Genomic DNA, 7,500 nt, shown 5'->3' with positions numbered 1-7,500 from the left:
GAGTAAGGTTTCAATCCTTAGGAACCTAGTTTGTCAATGGATGCGCTATGCATTGTCTCTTAGCCAAAGTCAGGGTGTACTGGGCATGCCTACTTCTGCCTAGAAGGACATTAATAGGAAGTTCCTCCTCCGAGTCCTCCTGTGACTGTGGCTGTGGTGACCTAGGCACTGTTGTAGGGTTTGTATCCCTTCCCTTTGCTGATCCATCTGCAGCTGTTTCCATGGGATCATGTTATGTAGCATGGCACATACTGTGAACATATGTGCACCCGTGGTTGAAGAGTACTGCAGGGCTCCACCAGATATATTGAGGCACCAAAACCGTGACTTCAGAAACCCAAACTCACACTCTGTGATGTTCCTAGTTTGTGTGTGTGCCTCATTATGGTGTTCTTCCATGGGAGTGTGTGCATTTCTGATGGGTGCCATCTTCAACAGTTCCAGTGCATAGCCAGCATCCCCCAGTAAATGACATGTCCCTCCTAGCAAACATCTGGTACAGCTGTGATGCATGCCAGATATGGGAGTTGTGATAACTGCCAGGGCTGCCAGCACCCACATTCATGATAATCTCCTGGGCATTGCACATGACCTGGCAGTGGATGGAGTGGTACCCCCTGTGATTGATATAGATTCTACTCTCCTCACTGGGTGGTATCTTGTGTACATGAGTGCAATCTATGGCACCCAGTACTTCAGTGTAGTGTGCTATATGGTAGAAGTGTTGCATATTGCTGGCTCTCGCCTCAGTGGTGAGGGGAAAAGAAATGTGCTTACTGGTATATTGTAGCATGGCATCCAGGAACTGGTGGTGTACCATGGTTGCTGATGCATGTGAAACACCCATCATGCCCCCAGTTGGTCTTTGGAATGTACCTGTAGCTAGTAACATAAGGGCTACACATACCTTTGTTTCCACTGGGATGGGTTCCCCTCTGTTGACTCTGGGTCTGAGTTGAGGGTGGCAGAGCTCAGTGAGTTCTTGTAATATGTCACTGTCCACCCTGTAGTGGTCTACAATCTCCAGCTCATGTAGCTCCTGGAAAGTTAGCCTGGGTCTGAACTCTCTTCTCCTTTTATATCTAGGGTTAGTGTCAACAGCAGCATCAGAATTGACTTCAGCATCTAGCACATACAGCTAGTAGAGCCCTTAGCATTCTCTCAAATAATTTCCCATGTCTGTACTCCACTGGTGCAGAGTTTTTGGGAGAAATCAGAATGTAAGGTGTATGCATACTTTAAAGAGCTCTGTTGTAGGTGCAGAATGTTTGATTGGGTAACTATGATGCATCCCACCTGGCCACAGTATCATTGCCATCATTTAATGACCCTAGTTTACCTTAAATAAGGGTCAAAACTAATGAAATACACTTTTTAAAACACACTGATTGCAGCAACAGGCTGAGCAAACACAGATATGGAAGGTAAAAAAATCTTAGAAGTTAGTGGACACACCCTCTTGTAGGGACACAGCCAGGCAGCACTCCACACAAACATGCACACTTAAGTTGAAATTAACTTAGAATTCAGTAGCCACAGCCCTCTGGTGTCAACTACCTCCTATGCAAATAGCAACATGGGTTTAAGCCTACCCGATTTGCAGACACAATTACTCTTTTCTGTTATTCAGTACCTCCACCTCATTTGCATAGGTATCCTTGCTCACAGCCTGGAAACTACATGCTTCAGAGCCCAACCATGTTAGCAACAACACCAATGCACCATTGTAGGGACTCCACGCACAGTCCTGCAATACATTTCTGTCACATACTACTTAATTTGTTTTTTCCAATTTCTTTTTCTATAAAGCATGTCTACACCCTGTGGATTGCCATGCAAACATGCCCATATTATTAAAAATAATAATTTAAGTTATTTCCTTTAATTTTTCCAACATACAGGATGATAGTTGTGGTTATATGTGTATGTGGTATGACATTTCTGTCCAAATATCTGCATTTCTACAAACACTTTTGTCTGTTTACACTCCTGTTTGCACAATTTTTCCATGTACCCTACATACACTGACACAGGGTCTGAAGAGATGCCTATTTGCTTGCTGAATTGTTCTACCTGCCTCATTTGCATGAGATTCACCTTTTTCTGAGGTGATTTGCATGCCACGGAAGTTTCCATGTTGGTGCGTATGTATGTGCCACTCAGTAGCACTTACTGTATCTAAAAATGTTCACGGCCATGTAAGCAGTGCAGTGCAATGCCTACATGAAAAAAAAAACTAGGCTTTATTAAATTCCCCCCATAATTATTTTGCACAATGTTTTACAAAAGTACGAGATACAGATCAAATGTCTCCCTCATGGAAATACTCTCTAATCACTCCAATTTTAAAAGATGGTAAAGATCTTCAAGAATGTTCTTCTTATATACCTATCTCTTTACATAATTTAGATTATAAATTAGTTATTTCAGTTTTAGCTGATAGAATGAAGGACATTTTACGACTATAATTAGTTTAGATCAGTCTGGATTTATCCATAAAAAGCAAACTTCTGATAGCATTAAAAGATTAATAAGTCTAACAGATATGATGAAAAATAGAAAAACTGTATCTTTATTTATTAGTTTAGACATTGAAAAAGCATTTGACTCTTTACATTGTGAATATTTGTTTAAAGTACTATATTTGCTTGATTTCCCTTCAAATGTTATTAAGTTATTAATGAATATTTATAAGAATTATAAAGCATATGTAAAATTAGGTTCACATACTTCAAATTTTATAAATTTAACTAAATGAACAAAATAAGGTTGTCCTCTAACCCCTTTATTATTTGATTTAGCTATTGAAATACTTGCTATTCTTAATTCAAATATGAACATTCTAGGCTTAGAACGTAATATAACTCCAAAATAATGTTATTCATTGACAATATTCTTTTAACAATTAAAAATAATCTGGAAACACTGGAAGAACTTAAGAAAATGACAGGTAATTTTCAAAAAAATGTCTAATTTATATTTTAATAGTTCCAAATCTAATTATATTTTATTAATAAGAAAAATCCACTAAATACAGATATTTCATTTTTGTGTAAAGTATCTAATGATTTATTATATTTACGTGTTTATATTTTCAATAATACAAAAGAAACCATAAGCTATAATTATGAAAAAGTAATGATTTCTTTAACTAAGTTAATTAATTATTGGAATAAAATATACATTTATTTTGAAGATAGGCTTCAAGTTTTATTTCCAAAGGTATTATACATAACTCAATCTCTTATGTTACCAACAAATAAGAAGCAAATAAAAACAGTAAATAGACTACTTATGAACTTGTTATGGTATCCAAATAAATCAAGATTATATATAAATCATCACTTTAAACCTTGGAAAAATGTGGGTGTGAACTTTCCAAATATAGAAAATTATGCAAAAGTGGCAATGATTAAAATGATCTTTAATTGGTTAGATACAAATTATATATCTAATTGGAAAATCTTACATTATGAATTACTGAATATTAATAAACAAAATGATTTGGACTTTATAAATTCTAAACTACACAATTATTTCTGGCTTTTTTGTTTGTAAATACATTCAGGTTTCTACAAATTTACCATCTAGCTCTACTTATTTAATTTCAGGCTTAAAATTTTTAAAAAGAATAATACTGAATAATTCAAACTATAAATTTTGGTTTGTATCACTAATTCATTTTTCATTAACAAAAAATGTATTAATAAGATACCTGTTCACATATTTAACTCTTGGAATAACAATCATCTCTATTGTGGTTATCAATGTTTTGAAGGAATTACATGTAAATAAATTTAATCTATTTGTTTATAATTTAATATAAATTCTAATTAATAAAATTATTTGCAATTAATTTTAACACCATTTCAAACTAAGTTTTCTTTTTTTTATCTCATTATACTTTAACTGGATTTCCTGAGCTGGTGCTAACTATATTTGAAATTATTTATAAACATTGTGAATTTGATAATTTAATTTTGAATATATATTCAATGCTAGCCACAGATCATTTCAACTTAGATAATAACTTTTGGAACTTTTTCTCTAAAGAGTATTTTATACTTTTTACAGATCAAAACAAAAATCAGCTTCTCTCCTCTGTTAAAAATACATCTTGGCCCATTTATTGGAGTATATTTACTTGGAAATTTTTGTTTAGGTCTTTTTAACTTCTGTATGAGTTGTTAAAATGAGAAAAGAAAATCTATCTGAATGCTAGAAATGTAATAAGCAAATTAAAGCAAATTGGTCACATATGTTTTTTGATTGTTTAATGGTTCAGAATTTTTGGTTAAAAGTTCACGATTTTTTTAAGCATTGTGGAGTGATACATTCATTTTAACAAAAAATGTTTTTCTTTAATATTCTGGGAATATATATATATATATATATATATATATATATATATATATATATATATATATATACACACAAAAGTTTTTATTACCTAACTTGAGATATGCTTATGGTGGCCAGAAAAATATATTACAAGAAACTGGGAATCTTCTTCAGAAACAAAATTTGAAGACTTTCTTGTCCTCTTAAAAGAGGTAGCAATTAAAGAAATTAAAGTAAAAGACAGAAAAATTATCCAAATAAATTAAGGAATAACCCTTGGTTGAAGGTCTTGTCCCTTACTGAAACATCATCTTTATCTAATTAATTATTGACTGTTATTAGAATTTTTTTTCTTTTTTACTGTCTTGTTTCATTACCTTTTAGGTTTCAGGCTTATTGTACATACTGTAAATAGTTAGAATTTTGTTGGTTCTTTGAAACATAATTCAATTATTTTATTATATAACATTTCAAAGTGTGTCATAATCTTTTTTTTCTTCAAAAAAGAAATAAAAAATATTTCAAGCAAAATAAAAAAATAAAAATAAAAACTACAGAAGAAAAAATAGGTATAGTCACAATTTACTGTTATAAGATAGACATGATGCAATATCCTCTACTGTGCTTGTACTGTTGTCTTGTGACTGGAGCAGAGTTAGTATAGTCCTGTAAATTAAATACATTAAATCGTAGTGTAAGTTCACTGACAAAACATGAGTAGCGTATGGTTTGCATAGATCGCATATGCCCAAGTATTGTATATGCTTTACTTTATCATGCTATGGGGTTTGGCCATTACCCTGAGTATACAACAGATATGGGCGAGCTTTCATTGCCCAGTCTACTTTTTATCTCTCATGATCAGTGATATCATCTGATTCATAACAGCAGCATCTCAGCCATGTCAATATTTTGTAGCATCTGACAGCATTGTTGATAGCACATTATTATTGTCCACTGACATAATTACTAATCCAATGTGTTGTCATTAGGCAGGTTAAATGATATCAGTAGAATAATGTCCATAGCAATGGCTCCTATTCTATGATGTCATTCCCAAAGGTCATTGACATTGCCTGATATTGTCATCTACAGTGTGGGATTACTAACTTTGCATGATAAGATTAGCCAGTTGAAGGTCAGGCAAATTGAACAACAACTTTAGATATAACAAATTATGTAAAAAAAAATCTGATCCTGTGGTACAAGTATGAATAGCAACAGAAACAAATTGTTAGAAAACACAGTTCATGCAGTCAGAAGTGAGAAAAATAAGAATACATAATATTCAGGACATTGACAGATGTAACCCACAGCAATACTTAGAGAATAAACAAATTTGTCAATCTAGTACTGCAGATAGTTAAGTGAGGGATCACTGATAAACAGAAGATAAGTAAAGCCCAAGAAGATATACATGAAAAACATCCTGAGAGATAATTATTCTAAGAAACTAGCCAGGAGTGATATTTTTGAAAGCCAGTATGTTAAAGAAAACAAAGGTTAAAACACCTGGTGAAAACACACAGATAAGTGTAGACATGCAGCCATATATGGACACATGAAGACACACCACACACACACACACACACACACACACACACACACACACACACACACACACACACACACATACACACACACCTACTTGTATGCATGCACAGGCACACTGAATGCACACAGACACACATGCTTGCATGCACAAATCAGTTATAGGAAATTTAAAGCAATCAGAGCAAAATATATCAATGGAGACCACCACTAGAGTTGCACATATTGTCAGTCTGATCTGCAGAATGCATTGGTTTAACTTATCATTGGGAGAAGTTTTTCTTTTAACTACACAGACAGGACAGAACATTCTTAGGAAGTTGCCAGAAAGTACAATAATGGTAAAGTGCTAAATTCACATTGAGTAGTTCAAGCCTTTAATGCATAAAAAAAAATTAGCCAAGTTTTCAGTTCTTGCTAGTAATGCTGAACAAGTCACTTTTGACATTTGGTAATGAGGCAGAACTTTGATATACTTTTAACTAATACAGTATCAAAGCAAATAAGTTCAATGTGAAAAGTAGAATTGCAACAAAGGATTTGGGTATGATTGTACAGCAATAAATTATATCAGTTAATCAGTGAGTTAAGTGGATCAATCAATAACAAATGAATAGTGATAGTCACAGAATATTGTTCACAATAACGCCCAAGGAGTTCTCTCAATGACAGTAACTGTGATGAAGGCATAAGATGCAATGACTCACATATTCTCTTCTTAAAGAAAAGAATATATTACATGTTCAGTACGTGGTTATGACACAAGGACTCGTCAAGCAACTACATGATTTATTTATGAAGCACAGATATTTTTTAATAGGATATCAGGGTAGGGACATAGGTTCATTGCTTCATTCATTCAAAACTAAGTACTAAACAATCAGTCTGAAACCCATCACAAGTGTAGCCAAAAACCCATGTTCATAATTTCCCTCAAGCCTCAAGAAGGGCAATAAAAGCTAGACCAAGGGAGAATCTGACCTGGCCATGCCATTATCTAGGTTTAACTTGACACTGAAAAGGATGTCACTTCCTTGGCATGTAGTTTCTTTCTATCTACCTAGTTTCTTTCCATCTACCTGTACAATAGAAGCTTTAGGAACAGGAACAGTGCAGGAATTCAACAAGTACAATTATTAGAAAGTAACAGTAACTGAGATAACAAGTTAATTTGATTTCTATGCACACAGCATCACTATTATCTAGATATGTCAGTAGCAACAGTGAAAATTACCAGAGCACTAGGGAACAACACTGCAATATTATTTAAACTTAGAGAATGACTGATCTGTATATTACCACTCAATGTATAGGTAATACCCAATGAAAATGAGTCTGCCTCTTCATGGTAGCATATTTATCTGCTGTGGAGCTCATACTGTGAGAAAGGTAAAGGTTGCCATTATTTTGTACTCACTAAGCAAGTGGGAAATTAAAAGAAACAGATAATTAAAAAAAGAAAAGTGTGTGTGTGTGTGTGTGTGTGTGTGTGTGTGTGTGTGTGTGTGTGTGTGTGTGTGTGTGTGTGTGTGTGTGTACTGGGTTCATATTACATTATTGAAAGATAACATAATCGAACGATTAAAACTTTGAAATGGCAGCATTTCG

The sequence above is a fragment of the Protopterus annectens genome, chromosome 10.part0 (assembly GCF_019279795.1).
Source record: "Protopterus annectens isolate FY-2018-M chromosome 10.part0, PAN1.0, whole genome shotgun sequence".
In the NCBI taxonomy this organism is placed as follows: Eukaryota; Metazoa; Chordata; order Ceratodontiformes; family Protopteridae; genus Protopterus; species Protopterus annectens.
This window is presented reverse-complemented; position numbering follows the sequence as displayed.